Source organism: Vulpes vulpes, chromosome 2 (genome assembly GCF_048418805.1).
Source record: "Vulpes vulpes isolate BD-2025 chromosome 2, VulVul3, whole genome shotgun sequence".
In the NCBI taxonomy this organism is placed as follows: domain Eukaryota; kingdom Metazoa; phylum Chordata; class Mammalia; order Carnivora; family Canidae; genus Vulpes; species Vulpes vulpes.
The window spans coordinates 2,609,377-2,626,602 of NC_132781.1; positions in this window are offsets into that span (position 1 = coordinate 2,609,377).

The window sequence follows — 17,226 nt, forward strand, 5'->3', positions numbered from 1 at the left end:
CTTCTTGGAGGTAACTTCGTGTCTGTGTGTTCTTTGTTTGTGCTGTTTTGATGATGGGAGACGTTCTCATTTTCCTTCTATACTGACCTGAAACTGAGTCATTCCCCCCGCCCCCTGCCCTGCAAAGAAAAGTCAGTCAGGAACGCAGTGTCTTACAGAATCGACCCCTCCCTCTCCTCCTGGGATGGCAAGCACCAGGATTTTACTCCTCAGCAGTTTCTTGCCCCAACTAGTATGTGGGCGATAATCCTGTTCAGAACAAGGATCAAAAAAAAACTGTTCTGGAGTCTGATTATTTATTTTCACAAAATGCCAGGTGGCGTCAGCCCAGCTCACAAATCTCAGCTCGAGGGATACAGCTGAGTAGCAAGGAATTTGACCTTGCCCAAAGACAGGCCTGGGCTTTGCCCTTGGCCCTTGGAAGGTCATCTCTAAGCCCTTGGAAAGTCCTGGTCTTGGTTTGTCTGGGGTGGGTTGGGGTTGGGGGCCTTGGGCCACACCAACAAAGCGATTTAAGGTGGAGCTGGGGGCCACAGCATCGTGTGACACGGGCAGGGGCTTTTGGTCGCATGGTATCAGCTTGCCCTCCAGAGGGGCTGGAGATTGAGGTCAGCCATGAATCACGTGCCTCCATGGTGGACCCCAGTAGACTCTGGACCCTGAGGCTCGGCGTGCTTTCCTGGTCGGCAGTGCTCCGTGTGTTAGGTCACACGCTGATGTCGGGAAAGTGACGCTGTCCTGGTTCCACGAGGGAAGGACAGTGGAAACTGCAGGAAGCACCCTGCGCACTTCTTCCCTTGGTTCACTTGAATCTGTATCCCTCCCTGTAGTAAACCGTCATCATGAACATAACCGCTTTTGTGAGTTCGGTGTGTCCTTGTAGCGAATTACCCAACCCCAGGGTGGTCTTGCACTTGGTGTCAGAAGTGAGGGTGGTCTAGGGGACTGTTCCCTGACTTCACGCGGGCATTACAGGGGGTTCCCTGCAGTTCTTGCGCCCCTTGCTTGTGCTGGACTTGAGGGATCTCCACCTGGTCTCTTTCCTCTTGCCAGCCCCTCCTCACACTGCAGCCAGCGTGAGCTTCTGGAACAGGCAGTCCTGAAACCCTCCACTGGATATCTCTGCACAGCCTCTAAAGGTTTGTTCATGAGCAAAAACCCAGCATATTCTGGCTTGTACTGACTCTTCCCCTTGGCCTTCGCCTGTCACACTTGAGTTGCCTGGGTCCCCTTTGATTTGTCAGGCACCCCGAACTCTTACCTGCCATGGATCATGCTCGTCTCTTGGGCTCTTTTCCCTACTTTTTTTTTTTTTTTTTAAAGTATTTATTTATTTATTTATTTGAGAGAGAGAGAAAATGAGCATGAGCAGAGGGAGAGGCAGGGGCTCGATTCCAGGACTCCGAGATCATGACTTGAGCAGAAGTTGGATGCTTGACCGACTGAGCCACCCAGGCACCCCTCCTTGAGGCGCCCACTTTGAGTCAGCGTGTGCCTCCTTGGGAAGACTCACAGGGCCTCAGAGAGGTGGCCCTGCTCATTTGCCACCTCTGCAGGTGTTTCTGGTCTCCCCAGCACTCCCTCAGTGTGGACTTGCACACTTGCATTGTTCCCTTACCTCTCGGTCATCTGTGCTTTCCGTACTGGGTGTTCCTCAAAGGCAGGAACCTCAGGGGTTTTATTATTTCTTAAAATTTGTTTAATGTTTCAATTTTTTTCTTGGGAGTTTTACTTGTAATTGTGGATCTTGTACCTACATCTGAAGCCTGCACTTGTTGGAACAAGATACCCTCCTCACATGGTGAACCTTCCCTCACCACCAGCTGGTGCCCCAGCCCCCTTGATCAGACTCCCCAAGTCTGGTCCCCAGCACAGTCCTGTGGGTCCTCCATCTTCCCTCTCCTTGGGGGTCCAGTTTTCCTTCCCCTTTCCTGGCTGGATTATGCTGTGACTTAAGCTAGCTACAGGCGGAGAGGCCAGGAGGGTGGGTGGAGGCAGCTCCCGGTTCAGCACACGTTGTCTTGGGGGGAAAGAGCTCTGCATTGTCTTCAAGCAGAGAGAGGTGTGCTTTTCTGTGTGTCCATTTTTGGTGTTTGTACTCCCTGGGGGTTTTGCTGCTGCTTGCTGGTACTCTGGAGCTCGGTCATAGCTCTTTGCATCAGCGTGTGGTTGTTTTTCCCTTGTTCTTATTTTTCTGGGGAAAACAAGCCCTGAGACCTTCTAGCCTTCTGTCTTGCTGACATCACTTGAGACCCTTTCTCCTCAGTGGCCATGCCCATGATCGATCGTGGTGAAGATATTCCACGTACACTTGAAGGGAATGAGTTGGGCATGTTGGGTGCCACGTTCTGTAAATGTCAACTTGGTGAAGTTGGCTGATGTTGTTGCTTAGGTCTTGTGTCTCCTTACCGATTTGTGGTTGACTTGTATCAGTTGCTGAGGGAGGGGTGTTGGAATCTCCAGCTACAATTGTGGATCTCTCCCTTTAATTCTTTCCATGTTAGCCCACTGCTTGGAGGTTCCGCGACTAGGGATGTGCATTTTATACTTTCCGAGCTGGTTAGCTGTCTTCTTTCGTTATGGAATGTCACTCCTTAGCCCTCTTAGTACCTGTTGTCTTCACATCTAGTTAATCTGAGGTTACTACAAACTCAGGAGAGCCTTCTTATACTTACTCTTTGCATGGTGTGTGGGTGGTTGTTTTTTTTTTTTTTTTTTTTTTTTTTTTTTACCATATTTTACTTGCGTCTGTCTCTGCAGCTGATGACCTTTCCTTTTTGCTGGAGTAAGGTTTAGTCTGTTTACATCTAGTGTGATTGTGGATGTGGCCAGAATTAAGTCTCTTGGTTTACTGTTTGCTTTCTGTTTGGGTTTGCTGGTTCTTGTCTGTTTGTACCTCCATTTCTACCTTCATTGTGGTGACTTTTGTACGTGTTCATGGTCCAATTTAATTTGTTTATTGACTTTGTCATCTCACCTGTTGTGCTTTTTTTTTTATTAGTTGCTCTAGCGATTATGCTAATGATTTTTTTTTTTTTGCTAATGATGTTTTTAAAAAAAGATTTTATTTATTCATGAGACACACAGAGAGAGGCAGAGACACAGGCAGAGAGAGAAGGAGGTTCCCTGAGGGGAGCCCCATGGGGGGACTCAATCCCCGGACCTGGAATGATGACCTGACCCTAAGGCAGGCACTCAACTGCTTAGCCACCCAGGTGTCCCCATGCTAATGATTTTTAAAGCTATGGAACCTAATGTGAGAAGTGACATCTTTCCAATTTAGAGGGGAGGGTGTCCCAGAATTGACCCCTTAGGCACTTCAGTGTCTAGAATTTGGGGAAATTCGGAGAAGCCAAAAAAGGTGCCGGAGAAGGCATCTGAGAGAGAAAGTGGTGTCTCAGGGGGCAAGTAAAGAGGGCCTTGTAAGGACCAAGTGGGCTAAGGACCACACTTCCTTTGCCACGGGGACATGGAGGTGAGGGCTGAGGACTGACTGCTGTGTTTAGGTATGTTGGAGGGGGGCACTGGTGATCGTGTCAGGCTTTTGTAGAGAAGCGTTGTGTTACATTTGTTTAGGGTTCAGGAGAACACGGGTAGGCGTGAAGTGGGGAATGGCACATATAGACAGCTCTTTCAAGGAAATTTCCTGCAAAGGGGAGGAGTAAGTTGGCACAGTATCTGAAAGATCTGAGTCAAGAGAGGGCTTCAGTGTCACTGCTGCTGGCATATATTACAGCTTCTTTAGATGCTCCTGTGAGTGACTCGGGATATGGTGAAAAATACATAATCCTAGAACACAGACCACATCTGTATATATACGTGTACTTACACACGTGCATAAACTAAATTTGGGCAGATAAAACCCCAAGTGTCACCAGTGCTTGTATTTCAGCTGTGGAATTATGAATAGTTTTTAGATCTGTCTTTATTTGAAAAACCTGTAGTTTACACTTTTTTCTCCTGCCATAAGCTCGTTTAACAATAAAAGAGTGAAATGTTTACCAAGAAAACCAAGCATGGCTTTCTCATTTCTCTTAAAACCATTTCTCTGTGAAAAAGGTATGTTTGCTTGTGGCAAAAGCATTTAAACAGTGCAGAAAAGTTCAAAAGTAGAGGACAGTTCCTGGCTGAACCTGTCTCCTCAGTCCCTCTCTTAAGTTGTGTATGTTGTTCTGGAAGTTGCTTTTTCGGTTACGTTTCTTTTTGTGGACATGGTGCTCTATCAGCACATATAGCTCTCCCTTGTTTAGAAGAAAGATTGCATAACATGCCACCAGATGGGCACCTCATAATTTATTCCCCAGCAGGTGGACCCCCCAAATACATTGCTGCTGTAACAATGTTGGCACTGTGCCTTGTGAGCATAAATTAGTGGGCAGATTCCTGGAAGTGGAATTGTTAGATCAAAGGTGAAGCTGTCCAGAAATTAGTAAACACCACCAAACAGCCCTTCGGAAAGGTGTCACCGGTTAAGTCCCACCTACTGTGTGCCAGAGAGCGTCCTTTCACTCGTTCCTTTTCACATATTGGGTATTTTAAATATTTTTGTTACTCTGACACTAAGTGATGGTGTCTTACTATTTGAGCCTCTTTTCCTCTGCTTAACAATCACTTGTATCTTTACACGAAGTGGTGGTTTCTCTATGGGTTGTTTGTCCTTTACTTACTAATCTGCTGGAACTTTTTATTTGTGAAGGAAGTTCATCTTTTAGTCGGAAGTCTTTTCCTTTTTTTTTTTTTTTTTTTGGTTTATGTGTCTTAGGTCATCTTTAATCACTTTACAATAATTTTAAGGGCTTTAAGGTGACCTATTACGTTATTACGTCTCGTGAAAGTGACTTTCCCTGGCCAGCCCTCCCTGGCTTTGTGCTCTGCACCCCAGAGCACGGTTTGGGAGGAGGCCGGGAGGGAACGCGGCCTCACCTGGTCTCACCTGGCCAGGGAGGCCCTGTATGCCAGGCTCCGGGCTCCCAGGACTCTTTCCCAGCCTGTGTGTGCAGCCTCCAAGAGGACAGAACATTCAGATTGCCACGTGGTGGTGTTGAGAAATCGCCCCTTGTTCCCAGGCTCATGGGGCAGGGGCAGGGGTGGGGCTGAGCCTCAGCTGCCAGGAAGCCATCCTGGAGTCCTCCGACCCTTGGCCGTGACCCCCCACCCTGAGCTCCAAGCTTGTCTCATCCATGCCTCACAGTGTAGACCTGAATTACAGGAGCAGAGAGTTTTATAGCCAGGAGGAGCCCTTGAGATCAGTTTTCTAGTCAAGGAAACAGGTGAAGTAAAGGAAGTGTAGACGGCAGATGGCGGGGTGGGAGGCCTGGGTGCCGTGTCTCTGTGGCCAGCGCTGTCCCCTCTCATGGCTCATGTCCTCTCTGAGTCAGCTGCCCTTACAGCTCCCCGAAGATGGTCTGTCCCTCCTGCTGCTTATTACCTGATTGGAACACACAGTGGGTGCTTTATGAACCCCTGGGGCTGGGTCATCAGCTTTGCAGACCGGGCACTGTGTCCACAGTTCTGATAGCCCAGAAGGCTCTCGTTGGATGCAGGTTTGAGCCTGACTTGGGGAATAGCAGGGCAGAAGGCCTTCAGGTCCCTTGGAATGGAACACGGTCATATGGGGTGGGAGTGGGGTTGGCTCTGCTGCTGGCCCTTGAGGACCTGCAGGGAGGGAGGATCTCTCCTGCTCCACAGGGGCTCTGAAGGTGCGGTGGGCAGGGGCTGACCCATGGGCAAGTGCAGGGGGATCTGTAAATTCTTCATGGAAAATGGAGTATGAAGGCCGCATTCCCAGGCCCCTCTGGACTCAGGGGCTCCAGGTGGTCACTCTTCCCTGCCTCTGACCGATGCCCGGGGTCGGCGGGTCAGGTGAGCTTAGTGCCACAGAGGCTGAGCTCCCGGAGACCACCGATCACAGAGGCTATTTCATGGGGTTCTAGGTGCTGGAATGGGGGCTACAGACTTACATTGACCTCAGCTCGAGCAGCGGACTAGGTGGGAGAGGCAGTTAGACAAACTGAAGTCCTCATCTGGGTTCTGTGTGTCCAGGGCTGGCACGTCGGGGGCGCCAGCTCCGGAGACTTCCAGGGTCGAGGTGAGGTGTCCAAGGACAGGATGGGGAGGCTCAGCCAAACCCCGAGAGCACTTCTGATGGTTCACAATGGAAAATCCAACTGACCCACCTGGCGTTGGGTTTATTGGCTTCTAATCACAGTTATAACTCATGGCCAATCTCCAGCCCCTAGAGCATGAAGCAGACAATCACTTACCAAAAACCAAAGTCTCTGCTGAGGTCTGAGGGAGGCCAGGTCTCCCTGAGGCTGGTGGTAGCACTCGTCGGGCCTGGATTCCCCCCGGCACGTCCTTCTGTGCTCCGCGCCTCTTGGCTGGGCCCTCTGTGCGTCTCGGGCAGTGCCTCTGGTGGGGCCGTGGCGGCCTTTGCCGGCTCCCGTCCCCAGTTCCCCAGGTCCCCAGGGGCAGCCTCCTCCACCGAGGCTTCCTGCAGGGGCTGGGGAGGCCGCTGGGCAGAGGGGCTGCAGCGCGGATACTCTGTGCCATGGGCTCTGTCCTTGCCGCCTGCACCAGCGCACGACAACACTCGTGCCCCGGGAGAGTTAGGTCATGGTGACGAGGACCAGAGAGGGGTGTACGTGCGTGAGGGAGAAAGAAGCGTGGAGTTTCCTGGGCGGCTGGCCTTGGCCTTTGCAGAGCCCAGTCCCCCTGGCTGGTGGTGGCCCCAGCCCACGGTCCTCATGGACACACGGTTCCCTCCGCTCTTGCTCCCGTATTTGTGATGCACCTGGAGTGCCATGGCGCTCCCTGAATGCTGTGACCCCGGGCTCGTCTGCTCACGATGAGGGAGGCTGACTCTCAGCCTGGGGCCCTGCCAGCAAACCTCCGAGGAGAGGCCTGGGGGCTGGGTGTCAGCTGCTGCTCAGGGCTCTGGAGGACACGTCCCAGTGACCAGACACACGTGCAGGGTGGAGCTCCTGCAGGAACGGGGAACGGTTTCTCAGAGGACCTCGTGATGGTCTCTGGGTGGCATCAAGGTGATAAGATTGAGCAGCATCCCAAAGGTCCAGACTTGGTATCTTGGGGACTTGGTGAAGGTGCTCACCTGCCCCCATGTTCCCCGTGGGACTCAAGGGTGTTTAGATCATCATTCTAAGGAGTCCATTGCCTTCTAGACCATCTCACCTGGTGTGTAACTTGGTTAACAAATGACACTGGGTTGCAGGAAGAGGGGTGCATGTGGGTAAATGCCAGGGACCCACAAGGCTCATGGGTAAGACTTCGTCTTGCTATAGGGGTGGCAACAGGGGCCTGTGGAGGCTGGGGTAGAGCCATACAGGGTTACAATGAGGACCTTGCCCCTCGGCCTGCTCCCAGCTCCTCCCCGAGCCTTCTGTATCCCCTCTGTGGTTCAGTCTCCTCCCATGGGCTTGCACCTGGACCCCACCCAGTGTGGGCGCACGTGGCAGAGAACCCACCCACAATAAATCGGGGCCGTCCATGCTTTCAAATATTAAATCTGTTCAGAATATTAAATAATTTCCTCTTCAATGATCCCAGTAAATTTAATTAGTGCTCTTCTCCCAATAGAGTTGTCTCCTGGTTTCTGAAATGTTGCTTCACAAGGAAGGGGGCTCAGACTCCTGTGGTGTGCACAGCTGGACTGGCACCCTGCTTCTTCAGCTGCTGGGTCCCTGTGCCAGGCGGGGGTGGTCGGGTGACGCAGAGCTCCGTCTGTCCTCCGAGGTCTGTCTGCGAAGCACTTACTGGGGGTCCATGTAGAATGTGGGTTCCTGGGGCCCTCGGGCTGGGAGATCACAAAGCCTGCGGCCTCTCTCCTGGGACTCCCTCGTGCTTTCTCAGATGGCTCGTTTTGGGGGAAGCCAGCTGCCAAGTCCTGAGCCAGCCCCAAAAGTGTGGGTTATTTAGACTCTCAAAAAAAAAAAAAAATAAAGACTCTCAGAGACTCAGTTTCCTTATCTGTAAGCTGGGGACAATCATGTTGACCTCACAGCATTGCTTTTTGAAGATTAAATGAGAAAATGCATGTTAGGTGCCTCACACATGGTAGGAATTCAGTAAATGTCATTTTGTTCTATTCCTCTCACGAGTCATGAGCCTTAAAAATACATATTTCATAATGGTGAAACTTCCAGAACTACAGTTCAAATGATCACCCTGGGTGTGGGCCTTCTGAGAAGAGGCTGAGGGAGGGCCGGAGTGTGGCCATGGTAGGGGTCTGTGAGCCCCGATGACACTCGGAGCCCCCCCCCGGCACAGGCAAATCAACGTACAGCCTGGTCTGAAAGGAGCATCAGCAGGTTGGATCGGCGGCACGTCATGGACATTTCCTCCTAGAATAAAGAAAGCCACGTCTTGGTCCCTCCTCTGCGGTATGTTTTGAGTCTGGCTACCGAGCAACAAATAAAAACAACAGCAGCAAAGACACATCTCCCTGATTAGCCAGTGATTGATTTGCATAATCAGCGCAGTGTCAAGTCAGCTCGCGAGGTGCGGCGCGCAGCCGACCGTGTTCTCCCGAGGCGCTCTGTCAGCTTCTTGGTCAAAGGCATGAGAACCTTCAAACCCTGCAGGTGGCTCCCCACATTCATCAGGGATGCCTTCCATCCTCCGTCCCTCCCGCCCCCCCCCCAACAAGCTCATCCCCTGGAGGGTAAATCAACTCTGTAACATTTCTAATCGAGTTAAATAAAAACACTCCTTGTATTTTTCTTGATTACAAATACAGTTTAGGTCCAATGTAGAAAACTTAGGGTAGACAATAAAATTCAAAAAAAAAGATGATTGAATAAACCACCCGATGTCCCATCTACAGAGGGAGTCGCTGCCAGCCCTGGAGGCTGCGTCCTTCCATCCCGTCTGGACGCTGGAGGCACGGAATTGGCACTTATTGCACATTCTGGTTTTTATAAGCCTTTTCATTTGATGGCTTATGAACACTTTGCAGTGGCATTCAATGTTCTACTACAATAGGATTTTTAATGAGTGCACAAATTATTTACCATGCACCTGCAGCTGGACATTTAGCTTGTCCTCAGTCTTTGAAGCCATAAGCTGCAAATATTCTAGTACATAAATCTTTGGAGATAAATCTTTGCATTTGTTCCTGACTTTCTCCTTAGGGTAAATTCCTACAAGTGGAATTGCTGAGTTAAAGGTTAAACACAATTTGAAAGCTTTTGATCCGAGTGCCAATCTGCCCTCCAGGAGGATTACGCAGCTTCGGATCCCACCAGCAAGCGCGCGAGAGGGTCATTTCCCAGCAGAAGCACTGGATGCAATCAGCGGTTTCAGAATCCAGCTGGTGGAGAAAAATGGAAGCGTGTTTTTGTTTAGATGTGCATTGCTTTGGTGGCTGGTGAGATCAGACACCTTCCCACTTTGGGGTCCTTTTAAAGTCTTCTTTTGTGAGTTGCCGGCTGTGGTCTTGTCCTGCACACGTGTCCCTGTCTCAGGCATGTAAAGATGGCACTGGCGATGAAGGTGGCCGTGCTGGCGTGGGCGTGCAGACGGAAATGCTCGTGGAGGATGGCAGGGCTACTCTGTGGGTGGAATATTTCTTCGTGTTTCTCTCAAAGTGCTTTACCATGTGGCATTGTCCTTTAGCTGTTTACCCATCTGCTCCTCCAGCTCGGCACCCAGCGCCTGGATGGCAGGATTGGACCCTTTGCAGGCCTGCGGGTCACTGCCTGACCCAAAGCTGGACACTTAGAACGTGCTTGAGGAATACTTGTTGAATCCACGAATGAATGGAGATCCTGCATGAGGAATTACTTCCTTTGGGTAGAAGGCAGTTGGGAAGGTCCCCCGAGTATTGGTGGGGTAAGTGGTCAAGCCAGGAACACAAGGACAGTGTGACAGCCCTGTTCAAAGAGTGCTGGTGCTTTGGAGCAAGAACAATGAGCAAATTGTATTTTATTCACCGGCATCAAAAAGCACAGGAGTCGGGGAACAGGGAGTGTCTGCCTAGTGGGTACAACGTCTCCTTTTGGATGACAGAGATGTCTTGGAACCAGATAGGGTGATGGTTGCACAATCTTGTGAAGGTTCTAGATGCTACTGAGTCATGCACTTTAAAATGGTTAATTCTATGTTATGCAAATTTCACCTCAATTAAAAAAAAAAAAAGCAGCACAAGGCTGTCCTTGCTGGCCCTGCTCCCAGCCACTTCAGCCTGATGTGTTGTGTGTCATGACTGCCTGGGGCTCCGGCAGCTTGCGATGGAGCAGGGAACGCACCGCTTCTGGCTTGCCGTGTCAGCCCTGAGGTCGCGGATCAGCACGGGCTCCTCTGTCCAGGAGAGTCTGCAGCAGCACAGCTGGGTCTGTAGAAGGCTGCACAGAGGGCACATCTAGGCCAGGGGTCAGGACGTGGTCCACAGTGCTCGCCCAGGGTCTGTCATCCTTTGGCCTGTCTTTGTTTGGGGGTGGGGCTCCTTGGGGGGGGGTCTTTGGGGGGGAGCTGGGGACGGGGACTGCCGCCCAGCCAAGGAGGGGTCGATGTGTTCTATTTTGAGCTGGTCAGAGGGAGGGAGGTCTCCTGGGGGCTTCTAGTTGCTCAAGCAGCCCTGTTGTTGGGGACGGGGCACAGCAAGGACCCTTAAGCAGGGGCAGATCTGAGAGCAAGATTGTCTCCATTGCTCCACCAGCTCTGGGGGGAGAAATGTTCTGAGGGGTTATGGTGAAGCCCAACCTGGAGGGCCAGGGTTTTGGGGGACCCAGGGCTCCTGGTGTGACTCCGAATTTCTGCAGCTTGGGCATCATACGCTTCCTGCGGTGCTGTCCCCACCCCCACCCTGCAGGACGTGACAGTGGAGCTCCTAGAAGCAGACACAAACTAGCAAACTGGGGAACAAGGCTGAGGAGCTAGTTTGGAAAAAGAGTGGACTTCCTGTGGGAGGAGTGGAGAGAGGCAAATCCCCAGAAACGATATGCAGCTCACCTGCCCCCAGTGTCTGACATAGCTGCTCCCTGCAGTGCCGATCCTATGGCTTCAGGTGGGATCTCGTCCTGGAGATGCGCTGGGGGGCCATGGGGTTTGTCCACCCTTAGCAGAGGAGAAAGTGGAGTCCTGGAGATGTGAATGGTGTGTCCCTGTCGTACAGGTGGCTGTGCTGGGCCAGGTACCCAAGCCCTCTGTCCCCCCCGCCTTGGACTGCCCGCCTGCCCTCTCCAGGGAGGTCACCTTCTGATTTCTTGGGAACTGGCCTCATGGGTTAGGAGCCACATAGCCATGCTCGGTGAACAGTCCCTGGAAGTTAGGGTCTCATTTTCAGCGGCATCTTGTCATGGTGGACATGTGTTGTGGATGCCTCTGGGGGCAGGGCACATGGGGGACACTGGGAGGGGCACTGGTCCAAAGAGCCTGGGAGCTTAGGGTCACTTATTGCCACTGCTGGGGACAAAACAAGACCCAGATGGGAAAGGGCACGCTCCCCTGCACAGGCCCTGGTGCGGGAGATCCATCCAACCCCAGCTTTGTGCCTGCCTCACTGTGTGGCCTGGCAGTCCGATGGCCTGTCCTGGCCTTAGGTTTTCTTTCTTTGTTTTCCCCAAAGTATATCAGCAGTGATCCTGTAGCCTGTGGTGCAGCTCTGTGCTGAGGTTCAATGCTAGGACGAGACAGAAACATAGTTCTAGTTAGGATGTGCACAGGGCTCCAAGCAGAGCCCTCAGGAAGTCAGAGGGACTGTCCAAAGGGAGGTGGCTGCGCTCAAGGAGGTCACCTGGAGACCCAGGCTCTCCTTCTGGGGTTCCTGTCCTCAGAGTGCTGCCTCCACATGCTTGGTCTCAGAGGGTCCTCCTTTGTTCACATTCCAAGCCTCTGGTGGAGGAAATGAGAGGTGAGGGTGAGCTCAGGGGTCTCCCCTGAGGGCATGACCGACAAGCTGTAGGTGCCCCTTGTTTTCACATCCCATTGGCCACAGTGTAGTCACGTGATCATACCTGGCTGCCAGGGAGGCCAGGAGGTGTGGCCCTTATCTTGCACAGCTAAATTTCGGGGTCCAGTTATCTGACATAAGCATCTTCTGTCACCGACGGGGAGACGTTTTCTAAATTTTACTGGAGGATGATGATTCTAAGGGTCTGTCCGTTTTCCTACGTAGGCCCTGGAGGCTGCCCGGGGGCCCGCTGTGCAGAAGTGGCAGGGGCTGCTTCCTGCTTACTTGGCTGGTCTGCTTCAGGCTCTGGTTGTAGAAGGGAGGGGTCCCCGCTTTCGTCGATAATAAGCAACAGCTGGATTAGGGGGCCCTGTGGGTGGGGTGGGCATGCAGGAGCGAGGGGGCTTGGTAGAGATGCTCGTTTGCAGAGAATGGATCCAGGGGGCTTCTGATCCACCTGACCCCTGGCTGCCCCCGCCCCGTCTCCATGCCCCCCACATCCTACCCCGGCACGCTCATATGAATTGAAAGCTGTAGAATGCCACATGGTCCTCCAGGCCATGATTTTAATAATTCTGCGGCATTCTCGTTCTGTTCACTTCAGTGAACTATTTCCCACTAACAGTTCGTTAGCTTGCTTTCTGCCTGCAACAACCATGAGAATGCAGGCCGTTTGTAGCCCCCCCGAGCCCCCCCGCTCCCCAAAGTTGGGTTTTCTGCTGGTGGTAATGGATGCTCTCTGCCATGCCCAGAGGCCACAGCCATCCCGTCTCTGCACGTTTGTGTGGGTAAGAGCAAGCCCCCCGCCTGCCTGCCCACCTTGCTTATAAAATGAAAGCACGTGTCCAGACGAACGTTCACAGCAGCTGCACTGGCGATAGCCCCACGCTGGAGATCACTCAGACGTCCGCCCATGCGCGGGAGTGCCGCTCAGCAGTAACGAGGAGTGAGGCTCGGATACGCTCGGCAGCGTGCTCGCCTCTCTGGGGAATGACGCTACGTGCAAGGAGCCGGACCAAGAAGAGGGTCTGTGCTGAATAATGTTACTTATGTAAAATTCCATAGAACAGATCAGTGGTTGGCTCGAGGCGGGGGGCAGTGGGTGCAGGAAGGGGTAGGAGGGAGATCTCAGGGTGCGGGAGGAGCTTTCCGGGGGTAGCTGCGTTCGCTGTGGGCCGGGGGCACGTCCACACCTCAGAACTTACGAACTCCACCTTTAAACCTGTGTGCTTTGCTGTGTCCGCGATAGTTCGGTAAGGGGTGAGGGAGCTCCTGGGGGTCTCTTTCTCAGGGGCACTAATCCCATTCGTGAGCCTTGTGACCTCCCAAGGTCCCCACCGCCTGATACCAACCCCTTGGTGGTTAGGATTCAACCTGTAAATCTGGGGGGGCACGCATGTTTCCTCCACTGCACTGTGGGACCGCTGCACATGCCGACGCATCCCTCATGGCCTTGGTCCCTCCCAGAAGGCACCCATGGAGCTGGACGTGCCTGCCAGGTGTGGCCCCACACGGGGCACCCGGACGCAGTGAGCTCCCTGTACTGACAGCAGGAGATGTTTGCCAGACACCACCCGCTGGCTGGAGGCTCCTGGACCTTGGCCGTATTTCTGCGTCTGTGTGCTCCCTGCCTGGAGCAGTGGAGACCTCCCCCGGGATGACGTTGTGGTTCTGAGGGGCGGAGCCCCACGTTCTGCTCCGACGTGCGCTGTGGGTCATGGAAGTCACGAGGGGGCATGAGCCCCTATCTTGGGCTCCAAGTAGCCTGCGGGCTGCAAGCAGATGGCGGTTTGTGTCCCGTCCACCTGCTGGCGTGTGTGGTAGTGTCCCGGGGCTGCCGTAACGGAGTTCCACAGGCCCCGCGGCTTAACTCAACCCCGGCTGATCCCGGCATCGGTGTAGAGGCCAGGAGTATGGGATGAGCAGGCTAGGCTCCCTCCAGGAGCTCAGGGAGCGTCTTTCCTTCTCTCTGCTGTCTTCGGGGGGGCTCTCCTTGTGCGTCACTGCATCACCCAGCTCGTTGTCACTTGGCCTTCTCCTGTCTGTCGTGTCCTCACATGGTAATCTCCCCTTTTTATAGGAACTCCAGTCATGGTGGGTTAGGGCCACCCTTACTGATCTCATCTTAACTTGATTGTTATCTCCGATGACGCTGTTTCCAAACAAGGTCACATTCTGGGCTACAGGGAAATTAGGGTGTGGATGGTGTTTTGGGGGCCACATTGAGCCCACAACAGTGTTTATCCTACTGTACTGTAAGTAACAGACGGTTACACGCCCACATTGTCCGTGAGGGGGGCCCTCGGTCCTTCACGACACTGTTTCCGGCCCCCGCACATCCTGCTCCTGCCTCTCCGGGTGGGAGATCTTGGGAAAGCCCCCATCCTGTCAGGTCCTCAGTTTATTCTTCTGTGAAAGGGGTGGTCAGAACACCTGCTCAGAGTATTTGTTGGGGGGTTAATGAGGTCCAATGCCGGGCCCAAGGGAGGGCTTGGAAAGTAATGGAAAATATGTAGGAGTGGATCGGGAAATGCCAGAGTCTGAGAGGCTGCCCCAGGGGCATAGGCGGTGTCCCCTTCAGTGAACCCTCAAAGGGTTCTCCTGGGAAGAGCCGGGTGCGAGTGGTGTTTTAGGGGCACGCCTTTTTTTCTCTTCATGGGGGGCCGTGGGCAGAGAGAAGGGAGAGAGAATCCAAAACAGACTCCTCACCCAGTGCAGAGCCTGACACGGGGTTAGATCTCATGACCCTGAGATCACGACCTGAGCCAAAATGACAAGTTGGATACTTAACTGACTGAGCCACCCAGGCACCCCTAGGGACAGCCCTGCTTTAGACAGGTGTGCAGGAATGAAGGGGAGGGATCTGAGGGCCCAGGGTGTGGCCAGGGCAGGGGGTGGGGTGGTGCCCAAAGCCCAGAGGGGTGGCTGTGGGGTGGGGGTGCCATGGGGGAGGGGAGAAGACAGGTGCTGGGAAAGCCGGCTGTGTAGGGAGAAGCAGGTTGTAAACACTTGGAGGGAATCTGTGCGTTGAAGCCCTAACCCCAGCACTTCAGGATGCACCTGTATCCAGAGGTGGGAGAGGCAGTTAGGTTACAGGCGGCCATGTGGGTGAGCCCCAATCCAGAGCGGACATCAGGACACAGACATACATGGAGGGACGCCTGTGGGTTTAGGGGGAAGATGGTCATTCGTCTACCAGCCCAGGAGAGAGGCCTCAGAAGAACCAGCCCCACTGGCACCTTCATCCCAGACCTCCAGCCTGGAGGCAGAAACAAGTGCGTGTTGTTGAAGCTGCCAGCCTGGGCTGCTAGCGTGCCAGGCAGGCACTCCCCAGATGGATGTCTTCTCCAGAGTCCACTGGGGCCACGGTGAGGCAGCTCCAGCCCCACCGCCCGGTCAGGCAGACAGGCCCGCCAAGCTGTGAGTCTGGCTGGCGAGGCCCGTGGCTGCTACCTTCTTATTGGTGACATGATTAGGTCGTGTTTGCACAGGAGCCCGGGAACAAGGTGGTGCCTCAGGGGTCTCTGGGAGGAAGCGCATCAATGAAGTAGCATAGTGTTGTCTTTTGGAAGATCTTAAACGGCGGGGGGTGGGGGGGAGCAATGAAATCCAAGTAAGAATGAATTCAAAGGCAAAAATGGTTTAGTTTTCTCCTCCTCTATCCCCTTGGGTGGCTTTGGGGCTGTGTCCCATCTTGTAGGATGAAAGTGCTGTTGTGTGGGTGTGGGAAGCCACGTGGCAGCAGCAAGTACCCACGGGAGCACAGGGCACACAGCTACAGGGCACACAGCTACATGTCCATGCGCGTGAGAGCATTTAGTGACTGGGAGGGTGCGGGCTGCACCTAGCCTAGAAGGGACACCGAGTCATGCACCAGCGAAACTGACCCTGACCTGTCACGGTCACCCCACGGTACTGCCCCATGGCTGCCATGAGAAGTTCTTGGAATCACTAGGAAATAGAGAAGGTGTCACTATGGGAGGCGACAATGTTAACCTAGCTTATTGTGATGGTCGCTGTATATACACATAACAAGTCACTGTTCTGTGCACCCACAACTAATACTGCGTCCTATGTCAATCATACATAGCTCAGCAAAACCAGGGAAAAAAAAGAAATTCATGGAAATAGCGCAGGTCTGAATTTTCCATTAAGGAATTCAGTATCTTCTAAACTTGAAGGATAAAAGCCATCCAGAATGACTCTGTGAAGCTCTCTGTGTTAGTTACTATGATTTAATAGCTATACCCCTAAAAAGTATAGAGCCATGACCACTCACCCACTCTGCTGGGCTCTGCACACTGTTCCTTGCTGACCTGGGTCAAGCTCTTCAGTCGTGCTTTGAACCCTGGAGTGATACGAACTGAGGGACAGGCTGACGTGTCAGAGGAGAGTCAAATGGAAGGTGGGCAGTGGATTACATTTAACAGGGGTAAGGAAGAGAGCTCACCCATGCCCTGTTTGGACATAGATTTACAGAAATAGTGCAGAAGAAATGGGCTTAAAACAAGCAGCCTATTGCAGCTACTGTTAGGAGTGTCTTGGTGGACACCCCAGGTGTGATGGAGGGAGTTTTCTTAGCTCTTTGCCATTGGACTGCTGTGAGCCTGGAGCCAGGTTCTGGGCATGTCCTGGGCCTCCAGACACTTGTGCAGAATTCCAGGATGGGAGTTAGGATGAGGAGGTTGTTTGCAAAGTAGTTGTGGGACTGCGTGTGCACCTCTGTGTGTGTGCGCACCTGTGGGCATCTGTGTGCCACGTGCACCTGTGTGTATGCCTGTACACACCCGAGTGTATGCCTGTGCGTGTGCGTGTGGGCATCTGTGTGCTATGTGCACCTGTGTGTATGCCTGTGCGCACGTGTGGGCATCTGTGTGCACCTGTATGCATCTGTGTGTTGTTTGTGTCTTTGGGCACTTGTGTGTGCATCTGTGGGCATCTGTGTGTTGTTTGTACCTGTGGGGATCTCTGTGCACACCTGTGGCATCTGTGTGATGGGCTTGATGGTGCAGGAAGGAGTCATGGTCACTCTTCCTTATTCCTCATCACTCCAGAAGGCAGAAGCGAATTCCCAACTGGATGACGAGCACAGCAAGTATGGGATCAACGTTGGAAGAATGTTTCCCAGCAGTGCAGGTCCTCCCCTTGAGGGAAAGTCTGTTGGGGGACATGGGGAGCACCCTGCCACCGTGGTTGCTCGGGCAGAGCTGGGTGGTGCCGTGCGGAGGGTTGTAAGGTAGGAAAGGTTCCCACAGAGGACACGCTGGATCAGGTGATGGCCAGCCAGCGGGTGCTGCTCTGAAGCTCATCTGATTTCA